General features: G+C 35.5%; 1 protein-coding gene across 6 annotated transcripts in view; it reads right to left on the reverse strand.

The window, feature by feature from the left end:
• The window catches only part of TBC1D5 (TBC1 domain family member 5), a 320,349-nt gene that overhangs the window by 284,879 nt on the left and 12,082 nt on the right, over positions 1-23,388 (reverse strand). For all 6 annotated transcript variants that reach the window (XM_074574990.1, XM_074574989.1, XM_074574987.1 and 3 more), the window contains exon 2: positions 8,583-8,640. The gene's annotated coding sequence lies outside the window, so the exon portion shown is untranslated. The remainder of the gene's footprint in view (positions 1-8,582; positions 8,641-23,388) is intronic.

Raw genomic sequence — 23,388 nt, forward strand, 5'->3', positions numbered from 1 at the left:
TTTGAATTTCTGTACACAGGATGTCAACTAAGCCTGATAAATTAAGCATCAAATGTTACCTTAGACAACTATGGAACCCTGAAGAAACAATGCATCACAGGGAATCTACTTAAGAAAAGCCCTATCATATTAAGCCAAACTGCTCATTTCTTTCAGACAATACAGGGGGGTTTTGTGCATTAGCTTTTCTGGTGCCTAAGTAAACTGTTTTTAAAATGATGTTGTACTTTCTGAAGAAGATCAACGAAAGTAGAAATGAGTAAACCGGAGTCTGAAGAAGCCAAACATGTTATAATTTGTACTCCTGCTGTTGCAAAATACAGTGAGATAAACTTCAGAGACAGTAAGTGATTACTACGCTGTGCATTTTACATACCTGGCAGCAGTATCTTTTAACACCATATCTAGGCACTGGCTCAGAGCATTGCTTCACTACTGCCTCCTCTCCCCTTCAACTGTCATTTTCTCACTCCTTCCTTAAACTAGCACTAATGTAGACAAATCAGAAAATTAATAAAGATTAAAACTAACACACCAAAAAGAATGATGCAGGCTGCTGCTTGTGCATCCATGCAAAGTTGTGAGAACACATGACTAGGAAAGGGGCTTCGCAAGGCTACCTTCTTCAGTTTCTGAAGCGATTCTCCCAATCAGTCGTCCTTACTATGCTTCAATTTATATTGTAGAGCAGTATTTATTCAAACAATAATCAGTCTAGTTGTCCCAGAACAAAGTTGACTGAAAAAGCACTTCATGTTCATCTAGAAAGGGTAAAATGTTCATATTATGCATATAATTTGTATTTTCAGCTAAGGCAAATTCTAGTCACTCAGTAGTAGTCAGAGGAGTTTTTTTTAACCACTTGCCCACATAAACTGTTTTGGAGTCACCAAAGGAATTTTTAAGACTGTAAACTGAAAGCAATGTGCACAATCTCTCCTAAAATATAGTCACTATAAAATGTGCAAAGAACAAAGAACCTCTGGTTCACTTTAGTATTTGAATGCCTTACAGGGAAAAAGAAAAAACAGACTTTTGTTTTTACAAAAAAAAAAAAATAATTAGCCTTTCTAAAAGATTTCACGTGATTTCCATTGGTAATTATTGTGAAAGCTGAGCTGTTATCTCCCCCGAAATGGCAAACTTACACTTTGCTGGTTTGCATTTAACTATTTAGCAATATTGCCTTCCCAAGGTCAGATTAATCCTACTGATTAAGGTTAATATCATTAATAGCCTTTTATTCGCATTTAGAGCATTCTGCCACTTAATTTTTTCATACTGTTAGTTCACAGAGCAAAATATCTCCCTTTTTGTTTATGCGTGTTTCTGAACTCTGCCCTGTCCCAAGCCACCACCAATAGCTTCACCTTGATTCTCACAAGTTAAATGAATGCAATTAACTCAGTTCAAGATCAGGATTCTTTCTCCATAAGAACCACAGGCGAGACTGAGCTTTCCTTTGGAAAGTAAATCAAATTTGCCCTTTTTCTATACTGCCAGAACAGTCCTAGGCTCAACATTACCCAGGAATTTTAAAAATTACCTCTTTAAATTTACAGAAAGAGTGAATCAGAAAAGGAAACGGGAAGAGATCTTTCAAAAACAGCTGTAGCACGTAAAAAAAAATTAGCGTGAGTGACTGCAGGGAAAATATCCGCAACAGGCTTTGAAGAAATCTGGCTTGGGTCACTGAAAAGAAAACAGAGGCAGATGCTAGGCTGCCTAGCCCAGGTCACTGCAGGGAGAACAGCAGCTGGTTATGTGAGTCTTGCCTGGGACACAGAGTTGGTGCTTGATTCTACCAAGCAATTTTTTTAATACATGCTTGATGATTTTAGTATGGGAGAAAAGCTGAAAAGCAGATGGGATTTTTTTGTGGGTGGAGCTATGATAAATTACGCCATTTATTTAGTAACAATACTTGGGTTTAATCTCTTTTATGTGTAGTTGTACAACCAAGAAGAGTACGAATGTTGACTGGCTACACAGATCTACATCTGAAATAGAAACAAGAGTTTCTGAAGTGCTCTACCAAGTTATCAATATTTTAACAGCTCTTAAAAGCTGTTTTATAGTAGTGCAGATACTTTCAGGACTGTAAGGTCTACATTCATTCCATATTAACTGTAGGATATTTTAAGACATTTTATTTTCACATTCATACAGGAGTCAGAAGAGAAAGAGTGTCCTCAGATCATCATATGCACGATCACTTTTAGCTGAGAGTTAAAGAACTCCTTTTTATAACCCACCAACCAATGTTAGAATTGACCTAGAGAGCTGTTGTTCATCAATCCAAGGCTTTTATTAAAATCTACCATCGTATTTTCTGGATTATGTTACAGAAAACTGAACTCACAGTACAGATCCTGGTAAGCAGAAGACAGTTTTTAATGTGAATTTTTCCGTGATTGCCCAGCTCCCCATGAGTCATGCATTCCTTCCAATCATATTATTCATCACTCCTTTTCATGAAGGCAAGAAATTATAAATGATTACCATCTTGATTTGTCTGAGCACAGAAAAAAGTATCTTTAGAATCAATGGACAACTCTACTCAATAGATCAGCTACTTATTCAAAATATGTTTCACTGAAAATGCAGAATATGCCTTCAGATGTGCCTGTAGTTTTACCAATTGTTCTAAGAATGCACTGCATGCACATGCATACGATAAAGTGGCTCTCTAAGAAAGAGTCTTAAGAGTAGTACTGTAGATTTTAGGTGATGAAAGGTTGTTACCAAATATACTTCTCACTCCCAAGTTACTTTTACCTTCACTCCCAGGTAATGCAGATATTTATTAAGAACAAGTAGGCATAGCAAGGCAAATAGAACTCTTTATAGAAATTGTGAATGAAAATGTTATGAAAATTACCTTCTGAACTAAGTAAAAAAGAGACAGTTTAGACATGCCATGGCAAGGAGTTGCGTAGTACAGAAACAAAACCAGTGCTACATAGAAACAGAAAAAACTAAATGTAGCTAGTCAAATATTTGCAAAAATTTCATTTGTTGGCTGCAAATTAGGAGAAATTTCAAAGAAAATCTTACACATCAAGTTTCTAGATTACTCATACACACCAACTATATCTATATCAATAGATATTATAATTCCAAAGGAATTAATTCTTGTTTACCTGAATCCTCAAATCATATGAAATTCACATTACTGTTTATTGTACAAAAGTTAGCTTCTGCAGTATTAATCTGAAAAGCTCCCAAATTTTTTATCAAACATTTGAACTGACATAAATATGACAAAAAGGGACAATCCCAGATGCCTAGGGTCTTTGAAAACCCTGGTCAACTGAAACACGGCAGTTACACACACACCCCCCAGAACCAATATAAACCACAACCAAAAAGGGGAGAATAACAAAGCTCTTCACATTTGAAATTTCTTCTGTTTTCGCAACCACTATACGGGATGTTTTTAATGTTTGTTGATCCTCACAACAGAGTAAGGAACATTAAATCCAGCTATAACCATATGTCAAATGCAAGAGCCTGGGATAAAGAAAATAGTCTAAAATTAGTGTTTACTAAATATAATGCAGTAAGAGAATATATTCGTCAACTTCAGTGCCACTATCAGCTTGTTGTAAGTTACGCTCAAATGTTTACGAGATCGGAATTTCAGCTGAAAGGAAAAACATGTTTCAGGAGAGACACGCCACCACATTAGGCACAGACTTCTTCACTGAACTTCTTGCATCTTCACTGTATTGCTGACGAGATGTTAGAGGCTCTCTCCGGTAGGCATGCTTAATGTATATGGTAAGCTATTACATCTACATGTGGCAGGTATATAAGAGTATGCTGGTGGTACTCCATGGGTGTGCTAACTTCATGCAAATAAGGGGAAGTTAAACTAGCAAAATTGATTTTTAGCTTCTTTCAGCACTGGAGACAGAATGAAGAAGTGGGAGATGCATGAACAAAACTAAGCTATTCTGACGACACTTTTCTAAGAGATACCGTAAAACCCCAAAATATTAGATTGCAGTTTACACTATGAACATCTGAGAACCTATGTTTTGCATAAAATTATAAAACAATGAAAATAGTGCAAATAGAACAGAAAAACTACATGTGTTTGGCCAGTAATAAAACTCCTTACTGTTAAAAGGCTTTCATAGAACTGGCTGCTGGAGTTCAATATTCAAGTTAAAATTCACAACTTACTATGTGAACGTTCAACCATGCAGCCATAATACCTTCTAGTTTTCTTTCAGATTAAAAAGTAACATGTATCATACAGTAAAAGATACGTATATAAATGTACAAATACGTTGTATGAAGGAGGATATTTTAGTAATATAATAGCATGATTCAACTCTACTATTGCTTTCAGATGTCCAACACCAAAGATGCTGTGCTTCCCAAAAACCCACTGCAGCTACCAACATTATGCCCGTAAATTCCTATCATCATACTCTTGCATCCCATGGTTACACTACTGCCTCTCAAATTCACATCTTTCTACGGCTCCTGTCTCCCTATGGGATCCTTAGTTCAAGTCCAGAACAACTGCTTACTCCTTTTTGACCATGCTATAGAGTGCAATCCTGGACCTGGCATGGTAACATCCTGCTGGCTTTTCTGCTCGCAGACTTTCTCTTTCTAGGTAGTGCTGCAAAGATTTCTCTGTGAAACATAAAGAATTTCTACTAGCTTGAGGGTTTTTGTTTTGTTTTGTTTAGCTGAGGTCTTACTACGATCCATATTTTATGTGAACTTATATTTTAAATAACGTTTGCGTCACTTCTTTTTAAAACATCATGCCTGCATCACTGTCAACTCTGATCAACCCTACATCCTTTAACACAGATTTCCAAACTGCATTGCAAAGCAGCTTCCCTAAAAAGGGAAACAGAACCTGAATATTTGTTTTATAAGGCCGATATATGTGTTTGGTTACAAATACTGGAGTATTTCTCTAGTATTTCCTTCAAAGGACTTTTTTAAATACTTGTAAAGTTGGATTTGAGAGAGTGCTGATCCCTATTCTGTGAAGCAAGCTAGCGTCATTAGGATGACAAAATCAAGTCTTATTGTGGCAAGAAGAAACATCATTTAGTGTCAACAACACACTGCTATTGATTTGAACTCCTCCTTGCCTCACGGGTGAAATAACAAGCTCCTACACACAGACTCTCTAAGCATACCAATAGAGAAGAGAGGAAAGAAAAATACTAAAAATGGCTGGATTAAAGATACAACAGGAAATATATGACTCATGAGATGTAAATTCTTTTATCTGTATGGAATAAATTGAAGAAGAGCTTAATATGGCTTCTGCGATTTCTATGGAGTTAGATTAGAACAGAAATACACCTACCAATAATACACCAGATTTAGGCTTCCCAACCAGCATCTCAGAACTGCTCAGCAACCTCTGTGATACAAGCCAGATTCGTTTTCATTATCTAATACATTTACTATTCACGTTTTTAAAATGACACCTTATTTTAGCATCCTGGTTGGCCGTTTCAGTGTAAGATGGGGAACTGATTGAGCATACAGCGTAAATTACTCTTTCACATTACTGGCAAGATCTCTTTAAAGCAGACCTAAGAAAGTCTATCAGCACGGATAGGTTCACTTTTTCTATTTATGAACAGCAGACAGCAATTTTCAGAAAAAAATCTGTATCTTTCTTCTTAAAAGATACAAAAAAGAATAAAACCATAGTTAGTCATGCAACATCGATATAAATACCACTTTGCACATTAATAGTTCTTTTTCTAGAGCTTAAAGCTATGCCTTTAAGCAAATTTGCAAACCAAAAAAATGTAGTGAGATGAAATACTACTTATGTTGTCTAATTGCACCCAAAATCTAAGCTTATTTCAAATACTTTTGTAGCATCTAAGTTAGCATGCTAGAATTCCACGGTCCATCTCTTAAAACATGAACAAAGTAATACATAAGGCATAGAAAATTATTTCAAGATAACTTCTTTTTAAAAATACTGAAGTGTAGGGAACAAAGCTATTTTCATAACACATCCAGAAAATGGATGAGGTGTGAAAGAAATCTCTTGTTTAATGTGACCTTTGGCTGTACTTTCACTTGTCATCATTATGAAGTAGCTACTTTCAGTGCCAACACATAAGCTGCGTTATATTACCCTATAACAGTAGTAGCACGTCTTTCAGGAAGTGTTTCATACTCTGAGAAACTCGTGGCAGAATGCATTGACAGCACTTACCTTTGTAACTGCTTATAATAGGTCTTATTCAACAATAAGACCTCATTTACACAAGGAAATAGGAGTGACTGTACTAAATTTCACGAAGCATGTCGCATAAACTAGTATATGTCGAGGAACTCCCTTGGAGTTCTCAGCTTCAGTGAAAACATTCAAATAAGGAGAAATGTAAATTTCAGATTGGAACTCTGCCCCAAATAATAATATTCAGAGCTTTGTTACTGTGCACAGACCAAAAATACTGCATCGTTAAGATCTGCAAAATACTTGACTTTTCTTAACTTATGTAATTAACAAAATATTTCTGGAAAGCAAATGAATTTGAAATTCAAGTAAGATTAATATAACAAATATGACAAATTTACGTTTTATACAATGGTAGCAAGCTGCAGAATAAAAATCAGTAGCTATCATTATCTAAAGCTGTTCATCTAACACCGTAGAGAGAAAAACCATTGATACATACTGTACACACATTTTTATCCATGTATATAAATCAAAGGAAACAGCTTCCTTTAAGGCAAGCATATGAAGATACTAAAGCAAGATACAAATTAAATATTCATACATTCAATATTTCAAAATAAGGAATTTGGATATACACATGCATAATTTAAGTTCTATAGTGAAACCTGTCTACAGAGGCCATTTCTACTGTATTTCAACAGCACTGAAACTTGAAATGTACAATGCAGCCTTTCCATGCTGTGTTAAAACTTTAAAGTATATAGTAATTCATTTCAAGCACTAAACATAGAAAAAAGGCCACGTTATGCACACGGCACTTTTGCAGAGGAACTGCTGCTCTGCCCTGTTCCTTCCAGCTCAGAAAGGGGGCTGTCAGTCACAGCCATCTCCTGCAAGGGGGCTTCAGAGTGCCCGGCCAGTCACTCACTGGGAACTGAGGTCAAACAGGCAACTTCAGGCAAGAGGCTCATCCTTCCTCAGAAACCCCATCCCTCCCAACTGACTCCGAGTCAAATTCCGATCCCAAGCACCTGTTTTAAACTCCACAGAACCGGTGCTCGCACATGAAGCCTAAAATTGGCCCCTTATGCTGTTTTTATACATTCACTCACGCTTCTCTGGAGAAAAAGATGGGATTTCAGGCCTTTTTAATCGGCAAAAGAAAGCAACACAAAAACAGGCTTTGCAACAATATCTTGTGCACTAGGAATTATTCTTTGTGAACACAGAACCTGAGAGCAGTTTAGATATAACAACACAGAGACGCTAAGTTCTCCGAGTTTATAAATTCCTATGCATGCAAAAAACATTGGGGGGGGAAAAAACACCCTACTACCTGCTTTGCCCCCAAGACACCTATTTCCTTCTGCTTGTGTCTAAAGATACCACCATTTCTCCCCATATATTTGAAACCTTGCTGCTAAAAAGGAACTCTCCATACGAGTTCTTAATGTGAACTATTTTTTTATTAGAACTTAAATGTATCAGTTCAAATATCAAGAGTCTCTTTTAAAAAACATCTATTTTATTTGGACACAAATATCTAAAGTTAACTTTAAGAATAATTAAAGAGTACTTAATAAGGGAAAAATAGAACTATTCTGTTTCTACACATCTTAAAGTAAACATTTATCTTTGCTCCTTAAAGGTCACTCCTTTGATCTTGACACACCTATGGAATAATAGAAGCAAAAGCTAAAGAAGTAGAAAAGTGATATTAAGCAATATAGAGCTAAACAAAATTAGTATCTACATGGTAAATTACTTCATTGAAAACCATCTATGGATTCTGCAAAGAAAATACTTTTGCCTTAGAGCTAGTACTTTAATTTTCAAGAACCAAGAAAAAAAAAATCAAAACTAGTCAGTAACAATGCAGCGTCGAAAAGCAATAAACTCAAAATTAAGTTATAAATAATTTAAAGCATGTCATGAAGATGTATTAATAATTCATCAGATAAATAATTTACTAAATAATCAAATAAATAAATAATGAAATACATAAATAAATCAGCAAATAAATAATTCTGCAAAATAACCTAAACAATAAGTCACTAAAACAAATGACAAACCTACAAAACTACAATGATTTTCTAAATTCTGATAGTTTTAAATAAACAAATGTATATAAACTAGATCAATCTTTGGTGGATAGAGAAGTATTTTTCACTGCTATTGGTAAATTCCTGATTACACTGCACAAGGATACAATTTTAGATTTTACAAGAGTGCAGATTTTCCTTTGTAAATTATTAACATGATTGCTACAATACATCCTGCTCTGTATTTTACACGTAATCCCTTTATGTTGCTCATTTCCCCCCCCAAAAATGAAAATCTCTTTACAACATTCTTAATTCGTATATTTATTATTTTTCCTGGGTGCAGTACTTACAATACTGGAATAGCCTTCTTGGTGGTTCTCTGTCTTGTGCAAACCTTCAGAAGTTTTGCTGCAGGGGGAAAACAAGTAGAATAACCTTAATTATTACAGATGGTATCTCATTCATTAGTGGATGACAACATTTTATTTGAAAGCACAAGAAAAGCTGTTTTATAATTCTACAAAGCAACTTAATGTAAAACAACCATTACAGTTTGCAGACTACCAAAAGTTTTTAGAAGTCTTTGGTGGAACGAGTTCAAGCAGACTGAGGCCTATTTCTTGTATTTAAGCTGACACACAATCTGTGCAAACTGGCACTAATTCAGATGTAAAGACAAACCACGAGAAGGACAAAATACTTGGCTGACATCTAATGTTATCCTTGATTTTGGAAGTTCATAGTCCTTGAAAGAATACAGTGAGATCATTTAATATCCACTATCTAAGTACATTCACAATTTAATTAGAACACTGCACTCCAAAGCCAACACTGGCACCACAAAGGTCAAAATCCAGTCATCTCCTGAATCAGTTTTCATTCTCCATTTATTTTAACAAATAATATTGACAGTCACCATAGTTCTCTTCAAAGTGCTATTCTGTAAATATAGCAGTTAAAGAAATGTGCCAGAAGTGTAATCATGTTATCAATTTTTATCCATCCTGTCAAAAAGGTTTATTTGCCTTCTTCTATAATACACGTTACAGGAAAGAGTCAGATTTGGTTTATTTCTAAAAATCCATGCCACTGACATGGATTCTTGATCTCTGTACAGGCCTGCAAAACTGAATGAACACATCAAATCTGAGGTTATATATTGTATATATGTATGGGTTTTTTGCTACTTGATTCAAAAGAAAAATATTATGCAGTGTTGTTTCTACTGGTAAGATCTCAAATGGTTGATGGTGTTGCTGTATTTCAGCATTTAAAAGCATAAAGGATAATTTACCCTTAAAACTACCTGGGCACATTATATTTAACAAGTCTCGAATTCTCTTTAGGGATTATAATACGGAAACACTTTGCTTAATCATAAATTTTATATTTATCTTGGCTAAACACCCTCCTTTGGATAGACTGCCATGTTTTGTCAAGAAAAATCAACACAGTGGAAATGAAGTACTTGTTCTGTTGTGTGGTCATTCAAAAGAGTATGTAGAAGTTATGTAAATGCGCACCAGCGCTGCTGATAATTTCACGCTCTCATACGCTCATTTCAATTTGCTTTAAAAAGGACTATTCCTCCTGGCTAAATATAGTCATCATGAAAAACCATACCTCCCCTTTGAGCTAATAACACTGCAAGCCCCAAAACACAAGAGTACAAAAAACTTCTATATTTTAAGGAATCTGAGGCACACTTTTCTCACAATTTATGTTTCTGTAGTGGGACAAATGAGACTGGGTTTTTTTGCTAAGGTATTCTCTTCCAGTGCCCAGATTTCTGTTTGAGAATGACAACTCATTTCCATGCCACATCTGCAAATCCCATCCACCCCGAAACCAAATCATACATATCCCAAATCCTTCTTTTTTTTAAAGTAATGTATCCTTGTAAAAAAAAAAAAAAAGTCACACATTAAAAGATTTTGAGGATTACTGGGAGATACAATGGCGCAGGAATCATACAGAGCTTCTGGAATCAGACCTTCTTGAGGAAGTACCGCTTAGTCATAAATCATCTTCACTCAGCTGCAGCTTGGCAGCCTCTGGTAGCAAAGTGATTTTTCACCAATGGGTTACACTACAGCTAAAACTGTAATTACAGTCACTGATGTCTTAAAACCACATTTTTTTCTTCCTTTTAAAATTTGCTTAGTTTTTAATTATTTTCATATTTAATTTGGCCTTCCGATCTGCGGTTACAGAACTGAACTCCTCACACAACTATTTCTGTCTATGTTAGAGGGTCATAATTCCTTCCTCAAATAGACGTGTAAATCATTTAAAGAAAGGACACAAAACTATGACCAGCCACCTTTCTCTCTCTTGCAATCCAATGCAAATTCCATCCTCCACGTGAGGTAAAAGATGGAAACTGAACTCAATTCCATTCCCCTGTTCTGCCAGCTGGTCCCCCCCAACCCACAAACATGGTATAGGCGCCTTTACCCAACAGATAATGCAAAAGACTGGTCAACAGAAGACTAAAGCAAAAGGCAGCACCATTCATGGCAGCACCATTCATGGCAGCACCATTCACGGCAGCACCATTCACGGCAGCACCATGGCAGGGGGGTTGGAACTAGATGATCTTTAAGGTCCTTTCCAACCCAAACCATTCTATGATTCAGGTGTACTTCACAGAGCAAGAGTATCACAAGTAGAGTAATTGTGTGCATTCTGTACTCTGCCCAGGCTGAGGACCTGAATGCTACAACAGGGGGGCCACCATGCTGGTACTCAATTCGGGTGATAATGCAAGGAACTGGACTGTACCACACCCAAGAACGAATTTCAGATATCTACAATGGACAAATTATAAATAGGGTTACAGTAAAAAGCACCGAGCAACACGATCTTCTGTTCTCCACCTTTTGATACTGCCCTCATCAGAAAGTTTCTTAGTTTGCAGGTACAGATCAAAAGAAAATGCATAGTGCTGCTTCTTCCCTTTTGGGAACTCATGAACATAGGAAATTTTATAAAGAGATTACCATATAATTTCCATATAATTTCAAAATTTAGAATGGGAATTATTTATTTTTAATGTTCAGGAGCAAACGCAGGGGAAAAGAGAAAGGCTGGACAGACATCCTTAACCAAATTATAGGTAATGTACGTACTGACCACTATATTCTGACTCACATTACAAGGATTCTTTGAATTGTTATGAGTTATATAGAATTATTTTGCATTATCAAGGGGGAAAAAAACCAAACCCCAACCAAAAAAACCACAACTAAAACAAAACCTGCAATAGATTTTTACAGTCAGGAACTTAAATAATATGTAAGTCCTTTCCAGGCCAGACACCTCATTCCTCTGCCACACTTCCCTCCCTCTATTTATTACAATTAATCAATAAAATTAAAAATTATCTGTTTGGTCCACTTCACACAGAAAGATACTTTCGTGACTCAGTACATTACTTATTTAAAATTTGTAATATATCTCTGATTTTTTTATCATAAAAAGCAAAGAAGTGCTTGTTATACATAATGTCAAGTCTAATTAAAACCTGTAAAAGTAACCCAGTCTTACAATCATTTACAATCATTTGATTATGTTCCTGGTAAGAACTTTGAGTATTTCTTGAATAACATTTTAGCCAGCTTCTTCCTATTGTCTCTTAGTAAAAAATCAATTTTAAAATATTAAAACATATAGTGAAATGTTGAATCCCAAACTACTGAACCAACCGCTCTCAATACAACACATAGCTCATTTGACTGTTATGACCCATGTTTCCTAGTTGATTTTTAGATAAAAGCAAGCAGATTACTAGCAAAGGTTTATCTCAAATTCCCACATGTACAGCACGCCACATTAAATATATGCAAATCAACCTCCTTCTCCTGTAGTTTTTTTGAGCTGACAACTCATATGACCTGAAGCCATGGTTAACGATTACAATTATTTGACTTTCATATTTATACAATCAGTCATCAGATATGCATGTTAATTGATTTTAACAGATAGTTTTGTATTCTAATGATCAACACTAAGCGTACATTTTACCAACCTCTTGATTTATAAGAAAATAAAACTTATATCAGTTTTCACAATTAACCCTTCATTGTACTGATCTGCAGTATTTGCTGCAGACTTCTCCATAGTATGTTAACCTGGAAGTACGCCAAACTATGGGATCTTTATTTTGGTAGCAAAATTTGATTTTTTTCAATTAAAGACACTCTTCTATTGTGTTTCAAAAAAACACAATTACAATCCTATTTAAACAATGCATTGTCTATTAATTAGAAATCATGAAATGATGAAATATAATAAATGCTTAAATAAATGGACTGGGCAAAAAATTAATTTACAGTTATTTCATATTCACATTTTGCTACTTGAAGTTCTTTTCTCTTTTTCAAAGACCCTTAGTCATGCACTTCTTGATTCTAATAAGCCCTCAAATGTCATGTACATGACAGAGTATAACCCTACATTTAAGATCCTTATTTCCCAAGTAATATGCTTAAGGCCAAAGCATTCCTCTGTTGCCATCACAGAACTTATTACTGGATCAGTTACTTTTTTTTACATGGCTGAAAATCTGTTCTTTGCAATTACATTTTTATTCAGATGCCCTATTTATTGAAGCAATAAATACAGAACTACAAATTGCCTAGACCTGCATGTGAAGGACTGGCTACTTTGTAAGTTTATACAGGGTGCAATCATCATCTTACACAATTAACGGTGGTTGTTCTTTAAGGATATTCATAGAAAAGAGAGTAGACATTGCATCTTACTCTCAAAAAGATCAGATCATGTCTTATTCCACAAAAAGGCTCTCCCAGTTCAGGCCTTAATCGTTGTTGGACTAAAGGCTTATGCTCCAATTTTGGTAAAGCAAGAGCTGTCGAATCCCTTTCTTAGTATATTTTAATACCGATACAGATATTTTAATTTCTGCAAAGCACAGAATCTTTCTACTTTCTATACATAACTGAACAAGGTGCTGAGTCTATTCATCTTTTATCCAGGTAAGCATTGTACACTCCAAGTTCTGCTACCATTCTCTTTTGGGCCATTTGCTCCAATGAATTTCAAGTGAAATTTATCCATTTTGAGATTTTGAGATACATTCTCCAGAACGAAAAGCAACACAGAGATATTAGAGCACTCATCTCAGATATATAATGCTGATTCAAGTTCCTACTATGTATCACGGAAAGAAGAAACTTAAAGCCACGCTACCACAACCATGAATGAGCACCTTAACCTCTAAAACACTGCTTAATGGAATTTTCTGACTTTTAAAAGGTCTTGATTTCACACTGAACACAAGAGAGAAGTACTGAACATATGATAGGGTTCCGCTGCTTTCTTAATAGTTATTTTCCTTAAACTAAGGTCTGGCATCGTGGCAAATACTGATAATGCAAATAAAATCCTCTTCAATCTTTCCCTTACTGGGAAGTACTTTCTTGGTGTTCAACAGATCTTGATTTCACCCTGAACATAGTAAGAAAATCTGGGAGTCTGCAGAAAGCGGAAATCTATCCCACCCTAATCACTAACTCAAGTTTTAACACCACAGATACCAAAGCAGAATGCCCCTGGTTTCTTCTGTACGATGCCATGCTATAAATTAACAACTGACTATAACGTTTATACTTATGTAGCCAAGGCAGACCTTAATATAAATGGAAGGGTGAACTAAAGATCTTGAAAGTTTTATGTGAAACTCCAATATAAATGGTCAGAAGAAAATAGTGGGAAATAAAAGGTAAGATAAATACACTGAGAAGAAAATCTACATACATACTTTCTGGGTAAAGATCTAATAAACTTGGAAAATAGATATAATTTCTAGTTTCTAAAAACGCTTGATATCCTCCACTTCTCTTTAAACTTGACAATGTTAAAAATTACAGACCTGATCACATCACCTATGGAAGAATAGAAGTAAAATTTAACAACTGCATAAGTATGGGCTGACTGAGCCAAAGCAGTCCTACTCTGACTCATAAATACAGCACATTAAGTAAGTTAGAATTAATATCAACATTTCCACAAGATGCTTGAAAGATGCCTGAATGTAAATTAAGGTGGAAACAAAAACAAAAAAAAAACCCAAAATAACAACAACAAAAAAAAGAAACTACTGTTTACAACACACTATTTTTTAAAAGTATGTTAGTTGTTCATCATAAAGATCAATGATTAGAAGTAGAATATGACTAACTATACTCAGTATATTTATTAAAAACTGAGAGGAAACAAAAAGTAGAAAGAACCAGTGACACCTTCTGATGACGACTTTTATGTAAAGAATTGCACCGACAATAAATTCCACAGTTAAAGGTTAAATTGAGGCTATTGAGTAGAAAGAAGATCAATAAAATGCATTCTGGGAAATTAGAAAGTAGCACAGCTAGGAAATGTCCAGCTGTAAGACAAACATTATGAGTTCAGTGAGAGCATGCCACTGTCCAGACCACTATGGCCAGTTTGGATCACGGAGACTCTGAAGGCAACCATGATGGGGAACTGGGAAAAAAAAAATCCAGGAGCTACAAGTGGCTTAGTATCCAGCTGTCACTGCTTAATCTTAGTCACAAAAACGAAGTTGAGATGAATGAAATATAGAAAACCAATTACTATCCGGGCTTTGTTGCCAGGCCCCTTTTGTAAGATGTTCTTTTGCACTATTTTACACGCAAGAAATAAACGCCGAAATGGCTAATAAGTTTAATACAACTAGGTAGATAAGTTTAACTATCAGTATCCAAAGGTGGTCCAATTTGGTCAGATATCATCATAAAAAAGGGTTTTCCATTGTCCTTGATGTAGGAAGTATAGCCTTTATGTTCAGATTACTCCATATCAAGAACATTTAACTACTTTGTAACTTATTGTATGATGTCAAGAAAGAAAAAATATACTATCTATCAGCTGGATCAGTTCCGGACAGCCATATAAACCCCAGCAAAGGCATGTAAAGAAAATACCAAAAAGGAATGGCGGGGGGGACAAAAGACATGTTCTTCATTTTGATGACAAAATGATCTAAACCCACACATAGATCATCCGAATGTGATAAAAACCACATTCACAGAACCTCAAAATCATCAGTTTGTGAAATGGAAAACCTTACACAACCTCCAGGACATTTTATTTCTACCAATATCAGTAACATTCGCACTCCCTAAATCTCACTCCATTTTGTAATGGTGACTAAATTTCACTGGACTTCTTAACATCAACAAGAAACAGATTAAGAAGACTGCCTATAGTTTGTTTGCATAAAACTGACCCGCTACTTTGATGCTCCCTGTCTATAGCAAAATGGACATGAATACTGCATAAGCAGACAAATGCTTCTTCTGATATGAAGATTCCTTCTGAGACAGCCAGCATCACTGAGAGAACTGTTGCTTGTGGCATCCAAATAGATAAAACATGGAAACTTTCAGTGCTAAAAAACTGAAAGGCTGCACAGCTTCTCTTAAAAAAAGTGAGTATTTCAGAGAATCATCAAGTTAGTGAATGCAAACCACAGCAGAAAACTGCTGCAAATTTCAACTCTGTTAGTGGATAGATGAATTTAGAGAAGAGGACGTAAGCATCATCAACATAGGACAAAATTGCTGGGTTTTATTTTAAACATGCTTAAACTCAACGTTTTAACTTAAATATTTAAGAATGATTTTAATCTGTACGTTTTATATCTCTTGCCACCTGAAGCTGGTGATCCAAATGTCTAGAATAGCACATTTGGAACACTGAGTTATAACATCATACTAACTATAGCAGTTCAATTTCAACAAATTTCTCTGGGTTTTTGCATATCTCTGAATAAATGACTCTGGAATTAGCTTACTTTTCTTGGAGGCATTATATGAGATTATTTCTTAGTCTCCTCCTCTTTGATTTAGTACACCTCTTAAGATAATTTATTAATGTTTTGGATATCTCATTCATCATCCATTATTACTCGTGTCATAAATTAGAGGAATGGAACAAAGCACTGGACTATACACTTTTTCCATATTCATCAATAAAATGGCCACCTCTGTTAGCAAGCACTGTACAAAAGAAGTTGGTTTATGCACTGGAGTGAGACTGGAAGCACTTTTTAAACTCAAATCCCCAAACAGATCATTAGATTTATAGTATAATACATTATTAGTGAAGTAAAAATCAGGGCTTCCCTTTAAATATAAAAGGATAGAAACATCTGGTCTGCAAAAGACAAAAGTACATGTCAGAAATTGCTATGTCCTGTAAGTTACTCAGATGAATTAGAAGGCTAATGAATACCAATCTTGTATGAAAAAATGGATTAATTGTTGAAAATGCTGTAATTTTGCCAGCATACTACAAAACAGTAAAAAGTGAATGATTCAACTAACAGAAAGTGAAATGGCAGCATTTAAGTCTATGCTATTATTTCTCAGAAAACAAGTTACTAAACTGGTGGTAAGGAGGAAAAACAAAGTCCCTTGCTATGACAGTTTTTTGCGTTTGTTTTGGTTTGGTTTTTTTGTTCGTTTTGGTTTTGTTTTGTGTTTGGGGTTTTTTTTATTTTTTTTTAATTTTTAATTAAGACAACCTAAACACAAAGGACATAAAATACAATTGTGAAGATTCCAAAAGATTTTCAAGATAATGGTCATTAATGGGAATCGTATTGGTAGTAAGTTACATAGCAGTATACTCTGCTATATGAAGTACCTGTATGAAGACAGAATTAATGTTATTAAGAGAACTTTAATTACTGACTTAACAAGACTATTATGCCTGCATTAAATTACATCTTCAAATTAAGTCTGAATATCCAAAAATTCACTTTTTGTTATTTTAGCCAAAGACTCAGTTGATATATTTTGTACACATTCACTGTTTACATTCCTTTAACTAAAAGTAAATCTCTCATTAAGGCAAATTAATATTTTACATGATATAACAGTACTACACTCACCTCTTTTCTAACTGTTACATGCAAAAACTTGAGCCAGGTTTAGTAATTCATTAATGGAATCAGATACAGAAGAATTTAAATTCATATAATAAAAGAAGAAAAGGACTCCATGTTAGATTTAAATTGGGTAAATTTAAAAAAACAGCAACTGTGTATCTAATTTCTACATGGGGAAGAAACAGTTGTATTTTTTACGTCTTTAGCCATTACAGACTAAGCATTCCAGGCTCCAATGTGAAGTGAAAACAACAAAGTAACTTTTTCCAACTAAGTGAAAACTCTTGATTGTGCCACCTCTAAAACAGGACCCTCATTATTTTCCATATAGAGTCTTGACTATCTATAGTAATTGATGATTAACAAAACATACTTGTACCAATGGTTTTTAAAGCTAATTCAACTAAACACATACAGATGTATTTTTCCCTTTATGATGTTTAGAATTATTAATGAAACTGTCTGATTAACTACATATGACACGTTCCTATAGTTGCAATTACCAGTGAAATATGCCAGCTGCAGCTTTTATTAGTCTCTAGTTTGATCTGTGTTTGGCGATGATCATGATACCTGTTATTCAATCTATGAAGGCAGCTTGTAATCAAAAAGAACCTTGTCGTTACACGACTAAGAACAGGTAGTGCCCTCCTTGTACTAAGGTGTATGTGGTTTGAGGATTGACACAAACTGGAGAAACCAATCCTTCCTCTGCTTGAGAGCAGCCATTTGCACTCTCCCTCTTGTCTTTGCATCACTGTGTATAAAAGGTGCATTGTCAGGGAAATACAGAGATTTACTCTTCTCTCTGTCGATTACGATATTCACCCATCGCATAGGTCCCCTGAACTCCATTTGTAGCCTCAGTTCATTTCTAATTTCTACAACAGAAAACTTTATTAGACAGGAAGCTGTAAGCATGTCATACCCAAAATTTCCAGCAGCAATCTAGGGGGTAAGAGGTTCAAGATAAATCTTTGGTGCAAAAAGGACTTTACTGAACCTTGTCTCCCATGAACAACAGGAGTGCTCAACCAACTGAGGTAGTAGCCAAAAAAATAAAGTGTTGGCAATGGCACCACCATTCCGTCCTCCAGGAGTTTTGTTGACTTAGCGTTTCCAAACCATCTGAGATTTTTTTCCTTCTTGGTCTTTTTCTTCACTGAGTGGAAAACTTAGGTCTGCATGGAATTGTCCACTGAACCTCAAATCAACATGCACTGCTGATTTACCTAAGACCAACTCCAATATACTAACCTTAGGGGACATGGAAGAAGGTTTATCTTCTCCTTATCCTAAAGAGATTACTTTCTTACCTAAAACTTTACAACAAAACCCCAGTGAATGGTATCCAGAATTACCCAGTATTCATTATTTTCCAGGTAAACAAGAAAGTAACCTGTTCTCTATTCTGAATACATATTTTCACTTGTCAACGACAGATTTCGGTGTTAATTAATGACTGTGTGGAAGTACTGAAAAATCACGGAAATAATGCTTTAGCTTACCCCATATGGAATTTGGAATACAAGAGGCAAATTTCCTCAAATAATTATGCCAACACAACTTTCCTTTAACTCTTGTTACCTAATTATCGTAACTTCCAGGCCTGCTGAAAATGTCACCAATGAACAATAAATTGCACAGTGAATAGTCACCAGCCACTAAGAAGTAAACAAGGATAACATTTTTTTGGTTAGAACACAGAATAAAAAAATAAATTAAAATCAAAGGAATCTTGAATTCAACAATTTTCTTTTTTTTTTTTTCCAAACTTATTTTTATTAAAGGTTCTGCAAGACACAACGTCCTGTCTTCTTTTTAAGATCAGAGACCCAGAGATCAGCTACCTGTTAGACAGGATCAGTACCTGCAGATGCTGATTCTTACAGTGGTTTTAAGGGACACCTTAATCTAATCACAGACAGTACACGAAATTTAAACTTTTGTTTCTCAGCAACATCCTGTCCTCTAAATTCTGATGAGTTTCTATTCTCAGGCAGACACATATTTTTAAACCCCATGTATTAGAACATTCATGCACGTAGTTGATCGGAAGCACGCGTGGACCTGCAATTACCTACCATATTTCTCAGTGGGAAAAAAGGGGCCAAGCAGGACATTTGAAATCCACTGACTACAAAGTAGTGGTTAAATGCAGGAGAAGAACCAAGGAGACAGTATTCTGAAGCAAGCAGACATGCAGCAGTGGAGGGCAGAAGCCGAAACCATCAGGACCGAAGATAAACCCCTCCATATGGGTCATACTCGACACAATTATTACCACTAGTAAAGAAGTTTACTACAGCTACATGATTCAACAACTGTTAAACCAATACAGTTAAATTCAGAATCCACTAGAAACATACTACAAATTGCCTCAAAGAAACAGAGCTTGTTTACTCCTCATTACAGTGTCAGTGAGTCAAAGAGTTGATCTTAAACAACGAAAGCCTGACAGAAGAGAATGCTGCCAGCTCTGTCAGACTCCTGGGAGAGAAAGTCAAGGCTCAAATGATTGCGTTGATCTTTGACTGAAACTGTAAAACAAGTCAGTTTCTTCAAAGCCAAGCATAACACGGCAGCCAACAATAAGGAATCCTTTCCTTTTTTCCACACAGTGAATTTTTTGATGGCATAAACTCTGGGTATTTTTAACCACACTAAAGAGGCGTTACCAAGGCAAATGTATATGACCCAAGCCCATGAACAACCACGGGACTGGTTTTCCAGACTAATCTTGTTTTTCCTGCTGTCACCTAAATTTCAGTACCAAGACTTGTTATTAATAGGTACTTTAAGGTTTTAACCAGCTTTTAACCAACAGGGTTTTTTTCTTTCACTATCTATATCTGAACAATTGTTCAGATTTATTCACTGACTAAACTCCAAAGTACCCATATTTTACTAGTAACATGGAAATTGGATTGCTACCCACAAGACTTCAAGATAAAACACTTCACTGACACAGATCAGAATCTAAAATTCATCCTGTTCAAAGACTAACAGCCTTAAGATACATTATTTCATGCTCTTAATTCAAATACGGGTAATCAAAAATACAGTATTTTCTGTTCAGAAGTTAGTTATCCTTCCTGAACTCCTGATTCGCAGCATCACCGCTAATTGTCCTACATAATTCTGCCCATCCTTACTTCACAAATTATTCTAATTTAAAAAAAGTCCACATTCAGTAAATCCCTTTCAATGTATCTTCCAGTGTAATTTTACAGCATATTTGTAAGATTTCAGCTGTCACTCATTAAAAATCAGATTAATCAATGTTTACTTTTTAATTTTAGATATGACTTTATTTGAAATAAAATTTTAACCCATACCAAGTAAACTAATATTAACATACTGCAGACATCATGACCACTACAGGAGAGCAGGAGCAGAAATAAATAGTCAATGACTGAAAACAGAGCCAGAAACAATGGACAGACAATAGTTTAACTTAACCAATTGGTGCACACTCTCCTCTTCCCATCTCTCATCTCCAGTAAATTTATCTTGATTGTAACTAAATCAGTCAGTTCAATTTTGTTTAGCTGCAGGTCTTTCCATCACTGAAGTCAACAGTGAAGTCACTCAGGGCTTAAAAGTACAGACCAATTTTTTCTTCCTGGAACAAATCTTAAGCATCCAGAAGCCCAGGACTTCAACGTTTGACTTCATGAACCAAGTGCTCACTCAGCAGGCATCCAGAAAGTAACGCATTATTTCACTTAGCCACTCCAGCACTTTATTATCCATTTTACGTAAGAATTCATAACGATAACAGGCGTATTGTTTGACATGCAGCAAAAACATATGGGCAACCAACAGATATTTCCTCTGACCCCTGTCAGACCAATTAATTTCCATAACAGAGATACAGGCCTTCAAAACAGCAAAGCAAAACAACAGAAGAAATCCTCTAAAATGCTAGAAAAAGCCAAAGAATACATGCTACAAGGAAGTGAACTAGGTTTAAAAAATAAACTGCATTGAAGTAATTCTCTATACTACTGTTAAAGCTGTTTTCAGTAATCTACGGTATCACATGCAATGCATCACAGTAAACCAATTTCATGAAATCATATGCTTGCCAGAAAGAGATGGCACAGGGTACCAATCCCAGAGTGCTTACCATTACAAATATCCATTTTTTTTAACCTTTGATTTTCACACACAATGCAAGTAATACTTACTAAAAAAAGAAAATTGCTTAACTAATGAAATAAGTTAAATCTAAATATGAAGCCAAGTCAACCATAAACAGCAGGAATAATGGCCATGTAAGTTTTATACCCGATACTTCCCACTCTTCTTTATTTTTGCTAATGCAAATATATCAACATAGAAAATGTATCCTAAATTCTGTTAACATTTTTTATCATGAGGGATTACCTTCAGGATCAAAAGAGGTGCCCTATGAATACAAATTTCACATGATCTTAAATGTAAAAAGAAATCTGCTGCATCCCTATCTCCTAGTCACACGACAAGATAATGTGAAGATTACATCATTGAAGGATTACCAACATAGTTGTGTGTTTAATTATTAGTCTGGGTCACCATTCAAAGCCCTAGTTAGTCATTTGCCCTCCTTCACTCCACATGCTGCACTAGAGATTCCTCGAACAAAAATTCTCAATTTACTGACTGTACGCTTGATCAAGTGAGTGAGCTGAAGAACTACAACTAAGATACAAAGCAAAAAGTCTTAATAAATCCAAGTCCAATTTACTTTTACTCCTGCATATTTCAAAACTTTGTTATGCTCTCCTGGTCCAAGTCTAAGAATGAACCATTTCACTAGCTGTAATACAACACCAGCTGCCACAACATTGTCTTTATCCACAAATTGGTCACTGAGGGTAGTAATGCCTAACAAGTAGACTTTAGTAAATAAAGTCTACCTGTAGGACTGCAGGAAATTTCTGATGGACTAAAGCAGCACTAACAGAGAAGTTAAAGTCCACGTGGTGAGCTATGACAGAACAGTTTTTTCCTGGCTTTTTTCCCCATGTATGCACACTCCAGTGCTGTTCTAGGAACGGCAGCTGCTTTCTGGCCAGAATGCTCCAGATACCTTCTTAGGATCAAGAGTCATTGAAAGCAAAGAAATCATTTGCTTATAATACTGTGCATATATATATATGGTTTATCTATCCAATTTAGAATTCTAAAACGCTCATACGTATACACAACACTCTTTACACTGACTAAATATTGAAACTCTCCCAGTATCTACTATCGCTTTATGAAACAGATGTAAATAAATTTTAAAAAAAAGTAAAAATAATAATAAAAAACCCCCAACTCTTTCTTTTTTTCCCCATTCATTACAGAATTAAGAGAACAGGTGGTACTTGGAAATGCACTTCATGAACTGTCATAACGGAGAAAGACTGGGTGACACAAACATATAGGTCAAGATCCAGCACAGCTGAATGGTCAAACGTGCATGACATCGTGTACAAGTATTTCAATTAATGAAAGACAACAGTTCTTCTTAGTCAGTAGTAAATTATCAATTAGCCTTATACAAGCCTTACTGAACATTAAAAAGTGTGAGGATCAGATGTATAAAGAAAAAAATCAAAAAAAGAGAATTCAGCTTTGGGCAGAACATCATCAAGGGACAGGCAGCCAAACAAAACGAAGGTGATTGTTCTAAGCTATGTAGAGGTCGTTACCTAAGACTTCCCTTGTGCCCAGTCAACAGACTGGGACTGAACTCAGATGTAGCCATTCACATACAGTACAATGTTGGGTTTTATTTAGTTATTTTTGGTGACAGACATTTCATTTTACATTCCTTGCCAAATGTCACTTGGTGGGATTTGACAACGTGTACAAGAGGGCAGACACACTGAGCAACACCTCACGGTTAGCAGCCACTCCCCACCATATTTCTGCAGAAGGGCATTTCAAATGAAGGTTTAATTGGGCAGAGGGAAACAAAAGTACAGCTTTAATCTCACCTCACCATTGTCATTCCCTCTAAACCTAGAGCAGATAGATCTCTGTCACTGTATCATCAAGGTGCAGCTGGGTCACTAACAAGGGGCAGTCTATTCCAAACTCGATGTCAGATCTTTCCTATTAGAGAAGTCACAAAGAAATTCTCCTCAAGAGATTAGGTCGGCTGAGGACACAGGGTATTTCGTGTTTTATTTGGGTTTTTTTTCTTTCATCATATGCCCATGGATGCAGGAATGCCCAGC

The sequence above is a fragment of the Larus michahellis genome, chromosome 2, assembly GCF_964199755.1.
Source record: "Larus michahellis chromosome 2, bLarMic1.1, whole genome shotgun sequence".
Classification (NCBI taxonomy): domain Eukaryota; kingdom Metazoa; phylum Chordata; class Aves; order Charadriiformes; family Laridae; genus Larus; species Larus michahellis.